Below are 24,701 nucleotides of genomic sequence, written 5' to 3' on the forward strand. Positions count from 1 at the left end.
TGGTCGAAAAGGCTTTCGGACTAGAACACAGGTTTGGGGTACCATCCTGAGTCCCAAGGTAAGGTTGAAAGGATGGACCAGAACATAAAAAACAAATTGGCTAAAATCTGTGCACAGACCAAATTTAATTGGATTGACATGTTGCAATTAGCGTTAATGATCATTCGAAGGTCCGTGAATAAAACTGTTTTACCGCCCTTTGAGTTTTTCACCCTATGAGCTGCATACAGGTCAGCCATTCACAGGACCAGCAGCCCCCCCCCCCCCCCCTCCCCATGGAGGACTCAGAGTAAAACCAAAATGGTATTTTACACAAAAAATTGCAGAATTTGTGTGCCAGTTCTTCTGTACAGATTCCCTTCCGCCCGCTGAGAGGGTCAAGATCAAGGTCATCAAACGCAAGTGGACGGAGCTCAGGTGGACTGGTCCCTTCAAGGTCGTGGAACGGACGCCCCACACCCTTCGACTGGCTGGTGGAGGGGACACCTGGTACCATCTCTCCCTCTGCACTATAGCTGAAGAACCTGACAGATCACCAGGGGATGTCATTGCTGACATCGCCACAACATCTGCCCCTCAGCCCAGGAGACGAGAGAGATTTTCTACCTACATTACTCTTTTCAACTTCTATATTGTATATCCTTGTGTGAGACCAATCCAGTATGCTAAATGTTTCTTAGTTTTTCTTGCTTGTTTGCAGCATAACTATCTGTGTCGTTACATTAAGTGAAAAGTTTGATGTTTATCCCCGTTTTGTTACCTAAATTACTCTGATATTGCTAGACGAAAGGCAGGATGTTACACCCGACTAGTGTTCCCTGACGGACTGGTGCTTGGGCGTGTTCTACTGTCTTTGTGTCTCAGTTCATCCTTCCTGACGACAGTGACTGACAAGTGTCTAAGAACATACAGCGGACTTTAAATAGACTAGGTCAAAGGGGATAGCAAGACTTATTTTTTGACCTGTGCAGTGTGATTAATTACGGGGGACACAATAACTATTACCGTGGTAATAACCTCTATATTTGTTACGACTCAACCCTGAACCATTGGTGTCGGATGCAGACAACATACTCTGGTAAGTTGTGCCCATCGTCCCTTTTATGTTGTTTTGGGGCTTGACCTGACTGATACAGACGCTAAAGGAATTATTCAAATTAATGTCCTTGAGAGGGCGTTAACTACTTCTACACCCTCTGTAGCACCTAAAGTACCACCCCACCTCGGTGGTGTTTCAAAGGCTCACATCCGTGCGTGCTAATGACATCACCACCGAAGGCCTGGTAACTTTGACCTTTGACCTTAGGAGCGGGTGCAGACAACCTGTGGCTCAGGTGGATGCCAAAACCTGGGTGACTGTGTTGCTTCTTCCGCTGGACGTCCCTTTTCCCACACTTACCCCGCCCCTTTTAAGTTGACTGACATGTGTACCCTTCTGTTGACAATACCACCCGACTTCTTCCCTTTGTGGCCCAAAAGCTGAATTACACGCGTTTTCAAATTACAGGACCCTCTCCGTCCCCCAACAAATTGGGTGACATCAACCGTTAGTGGTGCACCACACTGATAGATGGCTATAGGATAGGCCCTTGGGCACGAGCTGACTTATTCTGGTGTTGTGGGAAGCACAGATTGTACATTAGAATCCCGACGTCAGCCGGTGCTATGGTTAGACTGGTGACCCCACTCACCAAATTAACACCCCTTGGAACTCCTGTTTCAGCGGCCTCTCTAACTCCCCGCCGCCGTTGAGACTAACCAACCTGACTCGTGACGCCGTTGAGGGACTTGCTGAACAACTTGCCCCGACCTCCCTCAGGGCCGTTCAGATCCGCATAGCCCTTGACCGCATCCTAGCCAAGGAAGAAGGAGTGTGTGCAATGTTTGGTGACCAATGCTGTACCTTCATTCCTAACAACACTACCCCCGATGGCTCAGTTCAGAGGGCCTTAAAGGGCCTCCAGGCCCTGTCTAGGGACACATTAGGCAGGTGGACTGACCTAATTAAGTCTGTCTTGGTCTCCATTCGGAGTTTTTTTGGCCATCATAGCCTCATGCGGTTGCTTTATCGCCCCTTGGGCTAAGTGTCACTAAAGGGGGTCTAGCAAAGTGGTAACTTTAAGACTTTCGAGAATTGTTGGTTTACTTCCCTGACCATGACGACATTGACGTGGACTCCTTCCATCTATCTCCCATGTAAATAAGCTGTTGTTTTATTGCTAGCTTGCTTAAAGAAAAAAAACAGCACCTACTTTAATGTGGGGCGTGCTTTATAAGTTTTGTACAAGTAATAAAGATCTTATTAGAAGATCTTAAAGGGGGACTTGTTGGAAGCATATCCATATTTAAGTGTTACTTCTTTCTAAAAACTCCTATAGTCATATTTACATCAGCTAATGTCTCGTGTGGTACAAAGTGCTTGGATTCGAGTGTCCTTGGTTAGAGTCAGACCGCTGTCTTTGTTGAGACTGCCATTACATTCCTAAGATACGGAGCACAGCTAGACTGGGGAAACAGCAGGTGAGGGGGACAGGAGAAGGAGGAAGTAGACAGGAGTTCCGGGGTTTTGGTAGACCGATCTGGACCGGGCTAGGGAACGCTTGGGTGCTGGGTTGGTCTCAGGTTTGTCCTCTAAGCTTTGAGAATAAACTACAAAATACCAACTATTGCCTGGAGATTGAATATAAACATCAGCGTATTGCCATAAAAAGAATCTGGGAGAGACTAGCAATTTTAATTCCCCATTGGAGGAATGCTGGTCGACGGAACAATATGTATGTATGTATATATATGTGTGTGTATGTATACATGTGTATGTGTATGTGTATGTATATAGATATGTATGTATATTTCTGGGGGTACGTTCTGGGCCTGCCTGTCGGGTGGGGGTCGGCGCCTCAGGCTACTGCATCCGGACTGCGTGTCTGGAGCTCCTGGGTCCCACCGTCCATCCCTTCCGGGTGCCCGTCTTGGTTGGGGCCTGCTGGGTCTGGTCCCTGCGTCTACTGTGGTAGCTTGGTGCTGCAGGGTATTCCGGGGTGCTGCGAGTCGGCCAGTTGTTGGGTTGGCGACCTTGTGTGTCAGCATGTCTGTGATCTTCTTTTAATTCTTTTTAAAAAAAAATAGATTTAATTATTTATTTATTCTTATTTTTTAATATATTTTATTAATATTATTATTATTATTATTATTTATTTTATTTATTTATTTATTTCCCCTACCTCAGGGGGGGGGGCCTCGGCGGGGGCGGTTGCTGGTTGTTCCATCTCCATCGTTGGGGTCCCTGCGGGTGGGGTGGGTGGTTCCCATGGCCCCGTGCTGGGTGGTCCTGTGGCGGCCGGCTTGGGTGGGGTGGCCGTGGGGTGGCCGTGGGCCGGCCTCGCCGCGCTCTCCGGGGGTGGGGGTGGGCTCGTGGGGGCTCGGTTGCCGGTGGGGCGGGGGCGGTCTTCCCATCCGGTTGCGGGGGGTCTCCGGGCCCCTCGGGCGGTGCGTCCCGCCTTTCTGTCCGTATGGGGTGTGGTCTCTCGCTGACTTGGGGTCTGTCTGCCCCTGCTTTTCTCGTGCCTTGTCCTCTGCCGGGTGCGTCTGACTGCGGCCTGCTGCTGGCCCTTGTGGGCGGCGCGGTGGGCCAGGCTCTGGGGTTCCTGTCGCTGTCCGGCTTGGCTGCGTGGGGGCGGTGGTCCCTGGTTCCCTGGGCACCACACTTACTGCTTGTGGGAAGGGCTCTCGGGGGGGCTGGGGCCGTACTCTGGCTCCCGCACACACTGGGAGTCAAATGTATTGTACATGCAAATTCACATATACTCACATACATACATACACACATACATAGGTACCTACGCTCCCACATACATATACAAATAAATACAGTACATATTTACACACTCAAAGTTCGTACATCCACACGCACGCTCATTATACAAACATACTGTATACACATACTGCACATATACATTCACTGTAAAAACATACACATACACATACTGTACATATACACTCACTGTACAAACACACACATACACATACTGTACATATACATTCACTGTACAAACACACACATACATATACTGTACATATACATTCACTGTACAAACACACATATACACATACTGTACATATACATTCACTGTACAAACACACATACTGTATACACATACTGTACATATACATTCACTGTACAAACACACACATACACATTCTATACATATACATTCACTGTACAAACACACATATACACATACTGTACATATACATTCACTGTACAAGCACACATATACACATACTGTACATATACAAGTACATATGCACACATACACTCATGCACATAATCACGTTTCATCAAACATATATTAACGTTGTTGCCCCAGGGTAAACTGGGTATAACACATGGCACACTGACAAAGCTTAACCTATTGTTACTATAACAATCTACAAGGTTAATGTAGGTTGCTTCTCTTTCTTCCCCTCCATTTTTCTGCATTCTTTCGTATCTCAAGTTATCATTACGTATATGTATTGTTGCATTTGAACAATTGTATTGTTGATAATAAAGGAAAAGTATTGGTATTGTTTATTATCAATAGCACTATTTCTATTGGTATTCATATTGCTCCATTTTTAGTGTAATAATGCTCATTGTCATTTCTGTATTATTTTTTATTTTCGCTAACTGCTTATTTGCTATTACTTTTACCATCATATTTGTACATGTCGTATTTGCTGATGTTGCTCGGTTGTTGTTGTTGTTGTTGTGTTTGCTGTTGTTGTTTTTGTCTCTCTGTCTAATCCCCCTCTTGTCCCCACAATTTCCCCCTCTGTCTTCCTTTTGTTTCTCTTTCTATCCCCTCCTGCTCCGGCCCGGCTGCACCAAATGATAATATAAATACATTTAATAAAGTCAAAATACAAATAAGGCAACAAGAGAAGTATCTTACACTTCTCTTTTGTAAAGTAAATCTGAACAGCCGATATGGGCATCTACATCTGCTATATGATTTGCCTGAGAAGCTGGGCAGGACAAAAAAAAAAAAAAAAACAATTCGAAAGGTACCCAACCTTATTTGTCAGAGAGCCATCCATTTTTTTTTTTTTTGATTGATTGATTGATATATTTTTATTTCAAATATGCATAAAAACAAGAGCAAGCCTGATCCAATACAGTGCTATAGCTTTAACAGCCATTATAACAAAATGAAAACAATGGAGAATAAAAAACAAAAACAAATGAGCATTGGACTTTCTTTTTCTTTTTTTCTTTTTTTACATATTTGAAAAGGAGTGAGAAGAAGTTTACATTTATTTAATCCCACCCCTTTTCTTTAAATCATAAATTACTCTGAGCTAGAACTACCTGTTCACTCAATGTAATTTTCTACCGCTTGTCCCTTTCGGGGACACGGGAGGTGCTGGAGCCTATCTCAGCTGCATTCGGGCAGAAGGCCGGGTAAACCCTGGACAAGTCGCCACCTGTCAGAGATGTTTTATAATATTATTTTGCGAAATATTTGCACCAAAATAAATGCTAGTACATCAGTTGAGGAATATGTGTAAATTATTTTATAACATGTTCTGGTCGAGTCCTCAATTACAGAATGATGAGCAGGCTGAATGTTAAATTTTTATAATTAATAGAGAAGGTTAAAACATTGTCATGCAGCAATATGAAGACCATTAACTTCTACAACATGTAATGTACACACTATCAGAAGCATTTATTCAGGTAGAGATATCATAGATTACAGCGGGGATAGGCTTCAGCACCCCGTGACCCCAAAAGGGACGAGTGGTAGAAAATAGATAGATGTATATTACCAAACATCTTCGACAATCAAAGCATGATCATAACAATCCACATGTTTTGTTATTTATGCGTGAAACTGTTCTTTAAACATAGAAGTCTATCTCCTCCTCTGCTCCTAAAGCAGGAATAAAAATTCAGTATTTATACAAAATACAAAATCTGGCAAAACACCAACACACAGTAGGCATTGTTTTATTTATTATTAATGGTCATTAAATCATGTTTGTCCTTTTTGTGATGAGCTTTTTAAAAAAGCATGGAGTTTAAAATACATTTCATTAAAGTTAATTAATTGTCAGTTCATAGTGTTAAAACTTGAAAATGATCTGTCTAGGATACACTTAATAATGATGAAAAAGTATATATATCTGTGATTAATCGCGATTAATTTTGAGTTAACTATTAATAAAATGTGATGAATCACAATTGAATATTTTAATCGTTTGACAGCCCCAACATATATATATATATATATATATATATATATATATATATATATATATATATATATATATATATATATATATATATATATATATATATATATATATATATATATATATATATATATATATATATATATGAGTTTGAGTTTGAGTTTATTTCGAACATGCAAGCATACAACATGATACATCACAATTTCCAGTTCTTTTTCAACATGTTCAAAAAGGAGTAGGTAGAAGCAGAGCTTATTTAATCCTACCCCTTTTCTTTACATAACAGTTGCAAAACTTTTTGTTCACTTCCTGTTCATAATTTTTTCACAATAAACTCCATAAGTAATCACAATAAAAATAAATAAATAAATAATAGTACGAATTTAATAATAATAATTGGTGAAGTAAGTCATATTTCATATGATGAGATAAGTAAGATTACTTTAAGAATTAATGAATGGATGGATGAAATAAATTGAGAATGTTTGTCATGGTTCTTCTTCTTTGTACTTTGTAAACACTTTAAGTTTGAAGAGTTTCTTGAAGTGTATCATATTAGTACATTGTTTGATTGCTTTGCTTAATCCATTCCATAATTTAATTCCACATACTGATATACTGAAGGTCTTAAGTGTTGTACGTGCAAACAAATGTTTTAAATTACGTTTTTCTCTAAGATTATATTTCTCCTCTTTTTTTGAGAAGAATTGTTGTATATTCTTGGGTAGCAAGTTATAGTTTGCTTTGTGCATAATTTTAGCTGTTTGCAAATTCACTATGTCGTGGAATTTCAGTATTTTTGATTCAATAAATAAAGGGTTTGTGTGTTCTCTATATCCAACATTATGTATTATTCTAACTGATCTTTTTTGTAACACCGTTAATGAATGAAGTGTACTTTTGTAATTATTTCCCCATATTTCTACACAGTAGCTCAGATATGGTAACACTAGTGAGCAGTAGAGAATATGAAGGGATTTTTGGTCTAGAACGTGTTTTGCTTTATTCATTATTGACGTGTTTCTTGCAACTTTATGTTGTATATTTTTTACGTGAGATTTCCAGTTCAATTTATCATCAATCATTATACCTAGAAATTTGGTTTCGTTTACTCTTTCAATTTCTATTCCGTCTATTTGTATTTGTGTTTGACTTTCTCTTCTACTGTTACCAAATAGCATTATTTTAGTTTTACTAAGATTCAACGATAGTCTGTTTTTGTCAAACCATCTTTTTAATTTGTTAATTTCTTCTGTTATTATTTGTATTATCTCCTGTGTGTTCTCTCCTGAACAAAACGCTGTTGTATCATCCGCAAATAATACTAACTTTAAATATTTTGTAACTTTACAAATGTCATTTATATAAAGATTGAATAATTTAGGTCCTAGTATTGATCCCTGAGGTACACCACAGGATATATTTAGCGTTGTAAACGTGTGTTCGCCTAGCTTCACGTATTGTTTCCTGTTCGTTAGATAACTTCTTATCCAGTTTAAGACTAACCCTCTGATGCCATATCGTTCTAGTTTTTTGATTAAAATATTGTGATTAATTGTGTCAAATGCTTTAGTTAGATCCATAAAAACCGCTGCCGCACATTTTTTACTATCTATTGCATTGGTAATTTCTTCTGTAATTTCAATTAAAGCCATTGAAGTTGAAACATTAGCTCTGTATCCATATTGGTTCTCTTCGAGTATTCTATTTTTATTTATGAAACTTTCTAATCTGTTATTGAACAGTTTTTCAATGATTTTAGAAAATTGTGGAAGTAGAGAAACAGGTCTATAATTTGTAAATTGATGTTTGTCTCCAGTCTTATAAATTGGTGCAACTTTAGCTATTTTCATTTTGTTTGGAAATGTACCTGTTTGAAATGATAGGTTACTAATATACATTAATGGTCCTGAGATCTCTTCAATAACCTTTTTTATCGTTTCCATATCAATTCCGTTACAATCAGTTGAAGTCTTAGATTTACATTTTTTCACGATTGTAACTATTTCCTCCTGTGTCACATTACTGAGGAACATGGAGTTGGGATTTTGCTCTATGGTATCATTATAGTCCTCAATTGGAACTGGGTCTGGAATCCTTTCTTCCAATTTTGGTCCAATATTTACAAAATAATTATTGAAGCTTTCAACTACTTCCTTTATGTTGTCATTTTTTAAATTTTCATCTAAAAAGTATTGAGGGTTGTCCCTCTTAGTTCCATTTTTAATAATGCTATTGAGGATGCCCCATGTTGCTCTCATATTATTTTTGTTCCTGTCCAATAATTCACTGTAATATTCTTTTCTACATGATCGTAGTATGTCTGTTAAGTTGTTTTTATACTTTTTGTACTTAATTTCTGCCTCTATAGTTCTTTGTGCTATAAATTTTCTATATAGTGTATTCTTCTTCTTACAAGCATTTTTTAATCCTTTTGTCATCCATGGTTGATTATTCTTTCTCTGCTTGTTACTGAGTTGTATCCATGGACAATGTTTGTCATAAAGTATTATGAACTTGTTTAAGACATGTTCATATGCTTCATCAATCTCTTTTTCATTGTACACATTGTACCAATCTTGCTTTTGTAGCTCAATTTTGAAGGCAGTCATCCTCTTCTCTGTGCATAGTCTTCGAAATGTCCTTTTGTCTACCATGTTCTTCTTGTAGTTTCCATCATATATTGTAAAAACTGGCAGATGATCACTAACGTCGCTTATAAGTAGACCACTTGTAGTGTTATTATCAAAATCATTGGTAAAAATATTATCAATAAGCGTGGCACATTGTCCTGTGATTCTACTTGGCTTTGTGATTTTAGGATATAGACTGATGCTGTACATTGTATCAATGAAGTCATCAATAGACTTTTGCTTGTTGGGGTTCAATAAGTCAATATTAAAGTCACCACATAAGAACATTATTCTTTGACCATTGTCCATGTAAGTTGCCTTGATCCATTCTTCAAATGTTTCTATACTTGACTTAGGTGATCTATATATACAACTGATGAATATGTTTTTGCTTTTTTCCTGACATATTTCAATGGTTATACATTCTAAGATATTATCTATGGCAAATGACATGTTTTTTACCACTTTGTAGTTCAGGTTCTTCATCACGTACACAGCTACTCATCCTCCATTTTTGTTGGTTCTGTTGATGTAGTTTAGTTCATATCCCTCCAGATCAAAATCTATTCCTTTTTTATCATCAATCCATGTTTCTGTGACAGCAATCACTTTGAAGGGTTCGTTGATGTGTTCCAAAAAGTTCTTAATGTTGTTGTAATTTGCATACAAGCTTCTACTATTAAAATGAATAATTGACAATTTGTTATCACATTCAATTTTGCTATTATATTGATCATCTGTATAATAAAAACAACTATTACTGATGTGGGAGAAATCGTTTGTATCTGGATCTATATCATTTTCCAAATCCTGGTTTTTGTGATCTTTGTTGCAGAAATTTTTTAGTTCCATATGTTCTTGTTCAACAAACTTTGATGTTGTTTCAATAATCTCTAGAAGTGTAGGTGGATGCAATCCTGAATCTAGGTCCTCTTGTTTAGTCGTCCCTTGGAACATAGTAGTGCCGATGCTGAATTTAGGTGCTTGTTTTCTGTCAGAGTCCATTATCATCGTTATTGTGGTAGCTGTGTAAACTTTAAAAATTGTCCAGGTCCTTGATGTCATGGACAACAATTACTCTTGCTTCTGGACTTCCATTCAGCTTGATGTAGATTTTACAGTTTGCGCTCCAAGTTCCCTGGATTTTTCCCTGCCTTCTCAAGTCGCGTGCTTTCTTGGCGATTCCAGCATTACGTTTTGTGAGATGCTCATTCATGTACACATTTTTTCCCTTCAGCTTCTTTCCCTGTCTCAGCAATGCCATTTTAGATTTTCTGTTTACGAGTTTCACGAGCACGACTGGAGTGGCGTTGTTGTTTCTTCCGTTCAGTGGGATGCATGTTTCGATGGTATTAATGTCCGGTAGCAGAAGCGGAGCTTTTTTTCTTTGCGTCCTTTCTCATTGACAGGAAGTGGTCAAAAGTTTACATACACTTGTAAAGAACATAATGTCATGGCTGTCTTGAGTTTCCAATATATTTCTACAACTCTTATGTTTTTGTGATAGAGTGATTGGAGCACATACTTGTTGGTCACAAAAAACATTCATGAAGTTTGGTTCTTTTATGAATTTACTATGGGTCTACTGAAAATGTGACCAAATATGCTGGGTCAATAGTATACATACAGCAATGTTAATATTTGGTTACATGTCCCTGGGCAAGTTTCACTGCAATAAGGTGTTTTTGGCAGCCATCCACAAGCTTCTGGCAAGCTTCTGGTTGAATTTTGGATCACTCCTCTTGACAAAATTGGTGCAGTTCAGCTAAATTTGTTGGTTTTCTGACATGGACTTGTTTCTTCAGCATTGTCCACACGTTTAAGTCAGGACTTTGGGAAGGCCATTCTAAAACCTTAATTTTAGTCTGATTTAGCCATTCCTTTACTACTTTTGACATGTGTTTGGGGTCATTGTCCTGTTGGAACACCCAACTGTGCCCAAGACCTAACCTCTGGGCTGATGATCTTAGGTTGTCCTGAAGAATTTGGAGGTAATCCTCCTTTTTCATTGTCCCATTTACTCTCTGTAAAGCACCAGTTCCATTGGCAGCAAAACAAGCCCAGTGCATAATACTACCACCTTCATGCTTGACGGTAGGCATGGTGTTGCTGGGATTAAAGGCCTCACCTTTTCTCCTCCAAACATATTGCTGGGCATTGTGGCCAAAAAGCTCAATTTTTGTTTCATCTGACCACATAACTTTCCTCCAGAAGGTCTTATCTATGTCTATGTGATGTCAGACTGCATATATATATATATATATATATATATATATATATATATATATATATATATATATATATATATATATATACCTGCTCTGACAATGACAATAAAATGATTCTGATGTCTGTTGTCTAAATCGTTGAAAATGATCCCTTACCAGCTCATAAAAACAATACATGAAATACTACTATTTTTTTACATTTGTATGGCCAAATGGTGAGCAAATGGTACATTCAATAAAATCCAAATACACTGTAAAAAAACAGCAATTATATTCACAATAATACACTGTATTAATAATAACCCTATTAGCCGCAATTAGACAGGAACGTCACAGGTTGTGTCTCAGTAGACATCAGTCAATTTGTAATTTGAACCCACACGCGCGTCTGTTTTTTCAGTCATGTTTCCGAGCCATATTCATCCAGGCCAGGGGTGGGCAATTAATTTTTACCGGGGGCCGCATGAGCAACCCGAGCACTGCTGGAGGGCCACATCGACAATATTTCAATTAAATTTTGCTCAATATTATTTTTGATATATACCGTAAGATAAATAATAATAATAATTAATAATAATAGTAATACTTCAACATAGTGTATGTAACAGCATTCCATGACTAATATAAATAAATTAACATTAATAATAAATGACAGTAAAATAAGCACACATATGACTGAGGAGTCATAGTGTAACTTTGTGTGATGTTTGAGTTGTCTGACTTTTTGTGTGGCCATAAACGCACCAGTGGTTTAGTGCTATGCATGTTGGTGACAGATGACAAGTTGGTTTTGGCCTGGTTTGTACGGCAGAAAATGACTAGTTTTTCGAGATAGAAGTGTTTTACTTATGTTTTTGGTGTGGTTGTGGCCGAATATAAACAGTTTTGCTCAATAAAGTGATCGATATAATTGCTGTCCTCGAAGCATCTCGATAGACGTTACAATAATTGAACGGTGTTCAATTGAACGGTGTTGACGAACACCATTAGGGCCGCTTGTTGTCACTGTCACTCAAAGTTGCATTGCAAAATTACATAGAATAAATATGTTTATTTTGTTTAGAATTCAGATGGGATTTGATTTGGTGCGCGGCATATATTTGCTGCGCGCAGCAGACGCTTGAGCAGTGCGCAATTGCGCAGGCACGCACCTTAGAGGGAACGTTGCTTTGCAGTCCATGTCTTGTTGGAAACATGCCATTCTTCATCAACTTTTCTCTTTTTAGCGTCTCGGGTGTAAACCGTGCATCACTTGTCGCTGCATGTGCACCTTCACTCGCAGGTTACACACTGACACACGCCCATAAATAATAATTTTCAAAATAAAAGCAGCACAGTTGTATTGCGCGCACGACATAGATGTTTTTTCAACTTTATTTTGTAATTAATGATTGCAGCTGTTCACATTCACTCACAATCACGCACACGCATACGTCCACACGGAAGTAATACAAATAACGATTTTCAAAACAAAAGCAGCACCGTTGTATTGCACACTCGACATAGATACTTTTTAAAATGTATTTTGTAATTTATAATTGGCCTCACGCGGGCCGGACAGGGACGCACAAAGGGCCGGATGCGGCCCGCGGGCCGCAGAATGCCCAGGTCTGATCTAGGCTAATTTAAAAAAAAAGGTGGATTTGAGCCCACGCCCCCTCCCTCTCTCCTTACACAGTGGGAGGAACTTTGGTCAAGTGTAATTACACAGCTGTAAGCAGACTATAAATGGATAATAATTTACAAGTAAATCCTTGTGGGACCCAGTCCTCCGTTGTGGATTTCCTTTAATTGACGAGATAGCTTACAGCTGCCAGAAGTTGCAAGATTAGGTAACTATCATAGCTTATCACAGCGGCACAGAGGAGTGAGTTATTAGGAAAATCAGTGAGAGGCTCCGTGAAAGCAGTGTCAGCCAGGTACGTCAACCCATCTTATGAAGTTTCCTAAATGAGCCAAGTAAGGATGTGATGATGTTGTACTGCGAGGCTCACACTCAAAGTCATCAAAAAAGTAGTTTTTTTGCACAGAAAATCCAAAATATTTCTCCATCTTAAATAAAAACAAAGAAAAACAGCCGCAGAGGAACTCCTGAAGTTGAACAAGACTTTGATCCAGGACGCTGGTTGACCCTAACCTACTGGGCCATACATCATTTACTAGCGAAAACATCCTCAGGGAGGTAAGAGTACAGCATTTTTCGGATTATAAGTCGCAGTTTTTTTCATAGTTTGGCCGTGGGTGTGACATATACTCCGGAGCGACTTATGTGTGAAATTATTAACACATTACCGTAAAATATCAAATAATATTATTTATCTCATTCGCGTAAGAGACGAAGCAAATGGCAGCAATTGTCACACACACGTCAGCAATAATCACTCACATCAGTGGTCCCCAACCACCGGTCCGCACAAGAATTAAAAAAAAAAAAAAAAATTTTTTTTTTTTTTTTTTTTATGAAATCAACATAAAAAAACACAATATATACATTCTATATCAATATAGATCAATACAGCCTGCAGGGATACAGTCCGTAAGCACACATGATTGTATTTATTTATTAAAAAAATAAAAAAAATAATAAAAAATAAAAAAATGTTTTTTTTAAATACCCCCACCACCACCCCCCCACCCACCCCACCGGTCCGTGGGACAAATTTTCAAGCGTTGACCGGTCCGCAGCTACAAAAAGGTTGGGGACCACTGACTCACATGACAACCAATAAGAATTCGGCGGGGGAGGGTCATGGCAGAAGTGCATTGTGGGTCATGGGATGCTAACTGCTATATGTTACTGCCATAGCTATTAAAATGGATCATATCAACATTGGCTGTAACTTATAAAAACTGAGAAGGGCTGAACTAAAATGGCACCGAAAAGGATATCATATACTGCAGATTACAAGCTGGACGTAGTGAAATATGCAGCAGAGAACGGCAATTGAGCAGCAGAAAGAAAGGACATACCAGAGGAGACATCGGGGAGGAAGATTTCATCGGATTTAGCGATCGGGAGTGACAGATTGTTTGGTAAACGTATAGCATGTTCTATATGTTATAGTTATTTGAATGACTCTTGCCATGATGTGTTGCGTTAACATACCAAGCACATTCTCAGTTGGTTATTTATGCGTCATATGGCGTACACTTATGCAGCATGTTGTTCACTATTCTTTATTTATTTTAAATATTCTTTGAAATGTCTATTCTTGGTGTTGGATTTTTTCAAATATATTTCCCCAAAAAATGCGACTTATACTCCAGTGCGACATATATATGTTTTTTTCCTTCTTTATTGTGCAATTTCGACCGGTGCGACGTATACTCCGGAGACACTTATAGTCCGAAAAATACGGTATACAACAATTTTGGTTTCATAGTTTGGCTACTTTTTTGCTCATATCACGCAATAAACTTCAGTTAACTCTGGGGCTAAAAACGGGCTTCACATGTGTTCAATATGTGATATGTTTGTTCTGTTGGAAGGTAAGTGGCCTAACTTTTTGCCAGGGAGATTTTTTTTTTCTGTTAAATTGCATTGTGTTTTTGATTGCATCGTTTTTAGAATAGAATACATTGCGTTAATTAAGTCTTCTCAAATAGATAGGTGCAAGATTATTGCAGGTAAGAGACATCTCATACATACAATGATTTGTTTGCACACAATAACCTTGCACATAAAAAAAAAAAACAGTTCTCTTCAGAACTCTTTCAGCCCCTTTTACTCCCTCAATAACTGCTGACAGTAATCTTGGTAAATTACTTTGTTTTCTATCAAACCAAATTAATTATTTTTGCTGATTGATAAACTAGAAAATGTTGTTTTGGAGTTTTTGCGTCCCTTAACTATTAGATGGCGCCAGAAAACCTTGATGCATAATTGTCAACGCTTTGATGAGCGTAAATGTGTTAAACTACAGTTATATATATATATATATATATATATATATATATATATATATATATATATATATATATATATATATATATATATATATATATATATATATACATACAAACCCCGTTTACATATGAGTTGGGAAATTGTGTTAGATGTAAATATAAACAGACTACAATGATTTGCAAATCCTTTTCAACCCATATTCAATTGAATGCACTACAAAGACAAGATATTTGATGTTCAAACTCATACATTTTTTTTTTTTTTTTTTGCAAAAAATAATTAACTTACAATTTAATGGCTGCAACATGTGCCAAAGTAGTTGGGAAAGGGCATGTTCACCACTGTGTTACATGGCCTTTCCTTTTAACAACACTCAGTAAACGTTTGGGAACTGAGGAGACACATTTTTTAAGCTTCTCAGGTGGAATTATTTCCCATTCTTGCTTGATGTACAGCTTAAGTTGTTCAACAGTCCGGGGGTCTCCATTGTGGTATTTTAGGCTTCATAATGCGCCACACATTTTCAATGGGAGACAGGTCTGGACAACAGGCAGGCCAGTCTAGTACCCGCACTCTTTTACTATGAAGCCACGTTGATGTAACACATGGCTTGGCATTGTCTTGCTGAAATAAGCAGGGGCATCCATGGTAACGTTGCTTGGATGGCAACATATGTTGCTCCAAAACCTGTATGTACCTTTCAGCATTAATGGCGCCTTCACAGATGTGTATGTTACCCATGTCTTGGGCACTAATACACCCCCATACCATCACAGATGCTGGCTTTTCAACTTTGCGCCTATAACAATCCGGATGGTTCTTTTCCTCTTTGGTCCGGAGGATACGACGTCCACAGTTTCCAAAAACAATTTGAAATGTGGACTCGTCAGACCACAGAACACTTTTCCACTTTGTATCAGTCCATCTTAGATGAGCTCAGGCCCAGCGAAGCCGACGGCGTTTCTGGGTGTTGTTGATAAACGGTTTTCGCCTTGCATGGGGGAGTTTTAACTTGCACTTACAGATGTAGCGACCAACTGTAGTTACTGACAGTGGGTTTCTGAAGTGTTCCTGAGCCCATGTGGTGATATCCTTTACACACTGATGTCGCTTGTTGATGCAGTACAGCCTGAGGGATTGAAGGTCACAGGCTTAGCTGCTTACGTGCAGTGATTTCTCCAGATTCTCTGAACCATTTGATGATATTACGGACCGTAGATGGTGAAATCCCTAAATTCCTTGCAATAGCTGGTTGAGAAAGGTTTTTCTTAAACTATTCAACAACTTGCTCACGCATTTGTTGACAAAGTGGTGACCATCACCCCATCCTTGTTTGTGAATGACTGAGCATTTCATGGAATCTACTATTATACCCAATCATGGCACCCACCTGTTCCCAATTTGCCTGTTCACCTGTGGGATGTTCCAAATAAGTGTTTGATGAGCATTTCTCAACTTGATCAGTATTTATTGCCACCTTTCCCAACTTCTTTGTCACATGTTGCTGGCATCAAATTCTAAAGTTAATGATTATTTGCAAAGAAAAAAATTGTTTATCAGTCTTTGTAGCATATTCAACTGAATATGAGTTGAAAATGATTTGCAAATCATTGTATTCCGTTTATATTTACATCTAACACAATTTCCCAACTCATATGGAAACAGGGTTTGTAGGTTGCAGGTTGGTTTTCTAGTTAATGTCGTAATAACCCTTACTAAACCCTTATTTTAACTTGTGTTCTATGGAGCTAAATTAGGGCCAATCATTTTGTACTTAAAAAATATATACTTTGGAACTGAAAAATCAAGTTTTGATGATGAATTTAAAAAAAAAATATGATCAAAATAAAAAGAAGTACACACAATTTTCTTTCAGGTTGGTAATACCCATGATTCATTCTAGTAGATATTTTGCATACATTTTTTTATTTTTATTTTTCACTTACAAAGTAGCTCGGGAGTTAGAAGTCTGGGCTTCTCTACTTAGGCTGCTGCCCTCTGTGTCCACAAACAGGTACAGAGATATATCCTCTTCCATGACCTTATCTCCAATAAACAATATGGTTTAGACCAGACCACAGTATAGCAGACCTCCTTACAGTTTTGTCACAGACATGGAACAACATGCTCGACAAAGGTGGCAAAGTGTACGCTGTCGCGCTGGACATTAAAGGCCTACTGAAACCCACTACTACCGACCACGCAGTCTGATAGTTTATATATCAATGATGAAATCTTAACATTGCAACACATGCCAATACGGCCGGGTTAACTTATAAAGTGACATTTAAAACTTCCCGGGAAATATCCGGCTGAAACGTCGCGGTATGATGACGTATGCGCGTGACGAAGTCAGAGTAACGGAAGTTATGGTACCCGTAGAATCCTATACAAAAAGCTCTGTTTTCATTTCATAATTCCACAGTATTCTGGACATCTTTTGCAATTTGTTTAATGAACAATGAAGGCTTCAAAGAAGACAGTTGTAGGTGGGATCGGTGTATTAGCAGCGGACTACAGCAGTCAGTAGTCAGGTCGGGTTAATACCGCCACGGGTAAGATGTACCCCCGTGCTACCTGCCGCATTCGGGCAGATGGGGCTCGTAAGCCTTGGATGGCAACCTGTCTAGGAGAAGGTCACTCTGAACTAAAACCGGGACTGCGAGGAGTTGCGCCCCACAGTTCGCTATTAGCATAGTAAAGCCAACCATGGAGTACAAAGTCATCCCAAATCCTATACTTCCAGCGGCGGGAGTCCGCAGGAACATCGCAGCGGATGGTGGTGCTGGTCCTCCTCCTGGAGGACACCATGACGACAGGACCTCAAACCCTGGGATTGTCCCAGGGAGGGTCCTGTCCGAACACAGCACCACGTCCAATGCACTCATGCGCTGTCGGAGACCATTTGTTATGGGAACCTTCAACGCATGCACAGCGAGAGAAGAAGCGAGATTGATAGAGCTTGCACACTGTGCAGAGGAACGGGGAGTGGAGATCCTGGGGGTCCAAGAACACAGGAGAGTGCACTCTGATGACCCCATCCTGTACTGCAGAGTGGAGAGATGCACGTTCATTTCTGCATCTGCGTGGAGGAACGAGGCCCAGGCCGCAACAGGCGGTGTAGGGTTAATGCTGGGCCCACGGGCACGTAAGGCTCTCCGTCGGGTTTACCACCACACCGACAGGATTCTGAGCGCAGAGTTCTCGGGCAACCCAGTAACAACAGTCATAGTCGTGTACTCACCCACCAACGTGGCACCATCTGACGTGGTGGAGAAGTTCTTTGAGGACCTTGTAAGAGCGGTCCGTGGCGTCCCAGCGCACAACTTCCTGGCAATCCTTGGGGACTTCAATGCAAGGCTTGGACCAGAGGACGCACCCTTCCCTTACCATGACTCTACCAACCGCAACGGCACCTACCTCACTGCCTTCCTCATGGAACACGAGCTACTGGCGGCGAATACCATCTTCCGGAAGAGAACAGGAAAGAGGTGGACCTTCCGAGACCGAGCCTCAGGAACACTACGGCAGCTAGATTACATCCTAGTGAGGAAGAAATGGAGGAACTCCATCCTGAATGCTGAGCCATACAGCACTTTTAGTTCTGTGGGCTCAGACCACCGTGTGGTCTCAATGAGAGTTTGCCTGAGCCTCAGGGTCCCCAAACCAAGTCCCAAGATCCGGTATAACTGGAAAGCTTTCTCAAGTGACCCTGGCCTTCAAACCAGATACGCAGAGGAGATGAGGAGACGATTCCAGCAGCTGGACAGGGGAGCGGAGGCCAGTGGAGAATACAGGAGATTCGTCACTGCGAATGAGGAGGCGACCAGGCTGTACGTGCCCATGATGGAGAGAGTCAGTACCTCCAGACGATCCAAACACCCAGAGGTCGTAGCAGCACGAGGGATGGTGGAGGAAGCCCGCCTCAACTTTGAGCGGGAACCAACTGTGGAGAGGCGTGGCGAGCTGAATGAAGCCAAACAGTTTCTTTTCAAATGCTATGATACCATCAAAGGGGAAGAACTGATGGAGGGAGTGCGGAGGGTGCAGGCGGCGCAAGGTGAACAACAGTATGGGGAGGCCTGGAGGGTCATCAATGAGATGACGGGGCGGAAGAGGACCAAGGAGGGACAGGTGGAGGGACACAGCCCGGAGGAGAGGGTGACAACCTGGTCCAGTCACTTCAAAAGGCTGCTGGGAGAAACAGCAGACGCAGCTGAGGAAGAAGAAATACCATCAGTCCTCCCAAACCTGAACATCAACGATGGTCCCTTCACACTCGGAGAGCTCGCCAGGGCAAAAGCCACAGTAAGAGTGGGAAAAAGCGCTGGCCCGGACGGCATACCCCCAGAGGTCGTGAAGAACTGTGATCTTGATGACATCATTCTAGAGTTCTGCAACCTTGCTCTGCTGCACAATCGGCTGCCTGATATGTGGTCTCTATCAAACATCGTACCAGTGCCCAAATCCGGAGTCCTCTCGAAGCCAGACAACTACCGAGGCATCAGCCTGACCTGTATCACTGCGAAAGTCTACAACCGCATGATCCTAAACAGGGTCCGGCATGCAATCGACCCTCACCTGAGAGTAAATCAGAACGGCTTTCGAGAAGGACGAACAACTACAGCCCAGATCTTGGCACTTAGGAGATTGATTGAGGAGGTGAGGAAGGACAACCTGACTGCAGTCCTATGCTTCATAGACTTCAAAAAGGCATTTGACTCGATACATCGAGGCACGATGGTGAAGATCTTGAAGGCATACAGTATTCCTCCGAACCTACTCCGAGCAATAGAGTCCATGTACGCAGGAACAAGGGCCAGGGTGGTGACCCCAGATGGCAACAGCGAGGAGTTTGACATCCTGGCTGGAGTTATACAAGGGGATACACTAGCCCCCTTCCTCTTCATCATAGTCCTTGATCATGCGCTCAGGAAGGCAATAAATGGGCGAGAGCAGGAACTTGGCTTCACGCTGACACCAAGGAAGTCGAGTCGACAACCGGCAGTGGTCCTGACAGACCTTGACTATGCGGATGACATCAGTCTGCTCTCCAACAACATGGAACAAGCACAAGAACTCCTACACAGGGTAGAGCTAGAGTGCGCCAAGGTTGGCCTTAGGCTAAATGCCAAGAAAACTGAGGTCATGACCTACAATGTTCCACCAGAACATCAACCTCTGATAACAGCAGGAGGCACTGTGCTGAAAGAAGTTGAGGACTTCAAATACCTGGGCGGATGGGTCAACTCAACTGAGCAGGATTTAAAAGTGAGGAAGGCACTTGCATGGAGGGCCCTGAACGGCATGACCAGTGTATGGAGCTCCAACCTCCCCCGCCAAATCAAACTCAGCTTCTTCTACGCGACAGTTGAGTCCGTTCTCCTCTATGGCAGCGAATGCTGGACCCTGAAGCCAACCCTGGAGAGGTCTCTGGATGGTTGCTACACCAGGATGCTGCGTGCAGTGCATAACATCAACAAGAGTGCGCACGTAACCAACAGAGTCCTCTACAGGGGAATACCAAGGGTGAGCGAGAAGATTGCTGTAAGGAGAATGAGACTAGCAGGGCACTGCCAAAGGCATCAGGAGCTGCCAGCCAGCAAATTGGTACTGTGGGAACCAACACATGGGCATCGGTCAAGAGGACGTCCCACACTAACATACGTGGACATACTCAAGAAGGATGCAGGAGCTCAGAGTACCAAGGAACTGGCCAAATGTATGGAGAATCGGGATGACTGGAAGCAACGATGGAAGGCTCGTCTGAGGACGACCTAGAGAGACAGCAACACAACCAGGAGGACTTTGTTGGAGCGCTAGCCGCGCTAGCCGCGCTAGCCGCCGACCTCACCTTGACTTCCTACGTCTCCGGGCCGCCAAACGCATCGGGTGAAGTCCTTCGTCCTTCTGCCGATCGCTGGAACGCAGGTGAGCACGGGTGTTGATGAGTAGATGAGGGCTGGCTGGCGTAGGTGGAGAGCTAATGTTTTTAGCATAGCTCTGTGAGGTCCCGTTGCTAAGTTGCTAAGTTAGCTTCAATGGCGTCGTTAGTACAGCATTGTTAATCTTCGCCAGCCTGGAAAGCATTAACCGTGTATTTACATGTCCACGGTTTAATAGTATTGTTGATTTTCTATCTATCCTTCCAGTCAGGGGTTTATTTTTTTGTTTCTATATGCAGTTAAAGCACGATGCTATCACGTTAGCTCGTAGCTAAAGCATTTCGCCGATGTATTGTCGTGGAGATAAAAGGCACTGAATGTCCATTTCGCGTTCTCGACTCTCATTTTCAAGAGGATATAGTATCCGAGGTGGTTTGAAATACAAATCCGTCATCCACAACAAAAAAAGGAGAGTGTGGAATCCAATGAGCCAGCTTGTACCTAAGTTACGGTCAGAGCGAAAAAACGTTACGTCCATCACTGTCTCTCAAGTCCTTCACTGTAACGTTCCTCATCTACGAATCTTTCATCCTCGCTCAAATTAATGGGGTAATCATCACTTTCTCGGTCCGAATCTCTCTCGCTCCATTGTAAACAATGGGGAATTGTGAGGAATACTAGCTCCTGTGACGTCACGCTACTTCCGGTACAGGCAAGGCTTTTTTTTATCAGCGAGCAAAAGTTGCGAACTTTATCGTCGATTTTCTCTACTAAATCCTTTCAGCAAAAATATGGCAATATCGCGAAATGATCAAGTATGACACATAGAATGGATCTGCTATTCCCGTTTAAATAAAAAAAAAATCATTTCAGTAGGCCTTTAAGGGTGCATTCGACCAGGTTTGGCACAATGGCCTTTGTGCTATGCTCACTTCAAAGGGAGTAACTGGAAGACCGCACGTCTGGCTACAGAACTACCTTTAAGGAAGAACCATCAAAGTTGTGCTTTCTGGTCAATCTTCATTTCCACTTCCCATCAACCCATCTGTACCCCAGGGATCAATTCTCAGCCCATTACTAATCTTCATCTTCATAGATGATGTTGTGGAACAGTGTGCGAATGTGATGGACCCGAGTGGTGGTATATTTTAAATCTAATAAAAATGTTGCTAAAAACAAATATAAAATATTAAAAACCCAATGTAGTGAGAGCAGCTGTCCAAAATAAGGGAAGATGATTTTGCTCGTTTACAATTTATTACAATATAGATTAAAAAAACAGTCAAGTGGATAACACTAAAAATACCAATTGGTAAACAATAACACAGGTGAGGGTACAGCCGCGACAGGCTTAGGGGTTCCGCGTCCTGCCTCCGCCTACTTCTACGGTGTCCTCCTGCACACAAAATTAAAACGGAGGCAGGCCACGGGGATAAAATCTTCTAAAACCAAGGTGACGCTCTCCGGGCTGACGCCACACTTACACGCATGGCAGGGTTCCCCCTGCCCTCGCTGTAGTTCCACGTCGAAGTCTTGGGTACGGCCACTCTCCTCGCCAGTCGCCGGTCACTCGCGGGACCTACGTGGCCGTACCTGTCCCAATCGCCCCCCTGTCCACAGGACCACACAGCCAGCGTACAACGCACGAGCCCGCAAGCCCACAGCCCAAGGCAGTTGGTTGCCCCCACAGAGCCACAACAAACATCACTTACTTCCGAGGCAGAGTTTCCTCTGCCCCTGCGTGTTGTGGGCTCCTTGGGGTTCACTCCGGTAGCCTGCGTGGTCTGCTGTGTAGTCCGGGGGTTCCTTCCCAGCCTGCGCGCGTCCACCCAGTCGCTCTCGGCAAAGCCTGTCGATCCTCCTCCTGTCGCTTCCCTCTCTGCCACTTGCCCTTGTTCTCTTTTAAATGGGTGAAGTGCTAATGCTCCACAGGTGCGTCTAACTTCAGGTGTCGTGTGATTGGGCACTTTGGTTGTCAGGGGCAATGTCTTAAAATGCCAGCAAAGTCCACAAGGTGTAAAAACATGCAATTAAAAAGACAATCAAATTCTAAAATGTAAGGACATGCAATTAAGAATACAATCAAATTCTAAAGTGTAAAAACATGCAATTAAAAATACAATCAAATTCTAAAATGTAAAAACATGCAAATAAAATCCACAGCAATAAAATACTAAGACATGCATGGCAATAAAACATAACAAATAAAATCCCCTACTTGTGTCCCATCACACGAACACCATATTCGTCCATGCGGAATACTCCACCATCTTCGCACCTACAACAACATTAAATGGACCAGAGGTAGTTGCATCGTTAAACAAAGACTTGGAGAACACCCAAAAGTGGGCTAATGATCGAGCCAAACTAGTACAAGGCTATAACATACTTGCCAACCCTCCCGAATCCGGGAGCCTCTCCCGAAAACCTCCCGGGACAACCATTCTCCCGAATTTTTCCCGATTTCCAGCCAGACTTAAGACACGCTCCCTCCAGGTCCGTGCGGACCTGAGCGAGGACAGCCTGTCGTCACGTCCGCTTTTCCTTCATATAAATAGCGTGCCGGCCCAGTCACGTTATAACATCTACGGCTTTTGGCAAGAAGGAGACGAAGCAGAACAATGAAGAAGAGACAGTCATGGCGACGACGAGTGACAGAGAATAGAACGAGGATGGACAATTCAACCCTAAACTCACTCCTTTCCTGCAAATTAAATTTCACAGATGCTGCCTGTAATAGAGTGATCTAAGTTGTTTGTTCCCATCTCCTGGTGAATGTTGGGTATAGTGTTCTGTGGTTACTTTTTGGTTGGCGAACGGTTTACGTTGTATTGCGCACCCTGACCGCAAGTGTGGGAGTCGGTTCTGAAGTATGAAGTAAAGAAACATAACTTCATCACTTCGCCTGGTTATTGACTCCAACCCAGAATATTACACTGCCCATACCTATGCTCCTTCAAAGGCTGTGCTACTGGCTGCAAAGCATTGCACTTTCAAATACAACAATGAGTAGAGGAGTGTTTTGTGTGTGTATATGTGTAAATAAATGAACACTGAAATTCAAGTATTTATTTTATTTATATGTATATACATAAAATAAAATACATACATACATACATACATACATACATACATACATACATATATATATATATATATATATATATATATATATATATATATATATATATATATATATATATATATATATATATATATATATATATATATATAGCTAGAATTCACTGAAAGTAAAGTATTTAATTTTATTTTTATATATACTGTATATATATATATATATATATATATATATATATATATATATATATATATATATATATAAGAAATACTTGAATTTCAGTGAATTCTAGCTATAAATATATTCCTCCCCCCTTAATCCCGCACCCAGGCCCGCCCACCCCGACCCCCCCCCCCCCACAAAATCTCCCGAATTCGGAGGTCTCAAGGTTCTTCAGGGCCACTGAAATTAGGCTCTGTGAGCAGATGGAGATTCTGGGTCTTTGTATTGACTCCAAACTAATGTGGACCAGCCATCTGTCCAACATCTGCAAATGTGCTTGTCAACGTATTGGAGCGCTATGTTAGCTGGCCAACAAGCTTGACGCTAAAGGCAGAGCCAACATCTACAAGAGCCAGGTCAGGAATATTATGGAGTACTCCTGCCAAGCCTGGATGAATGCCGCTCAGACCACTCTCGGGCAGCTCGACATCATCCAAAAAAAGGCTCTAAAATTAATTTGCGTGGATCAGGACTATGTCCTACAGCAGTTTGCCATCAGCAACCTGTGTC

The sequence above is a fragment of the Entelurus aequoreus genome, linkage group LG05, assembly GCF_033978785.1.
Source record: "Entelurus aequoreus isolate RoL-2023_Sb linkage group LG05, RoL_Eaeq_v1.1, whole genome shotgun sequence".
NCBI lineage: Eukaryota > Metazoa > Chordata > Actinopteri > Syngnathiformes > Syngnathidae > Entelurus > Entelurus aequoreus.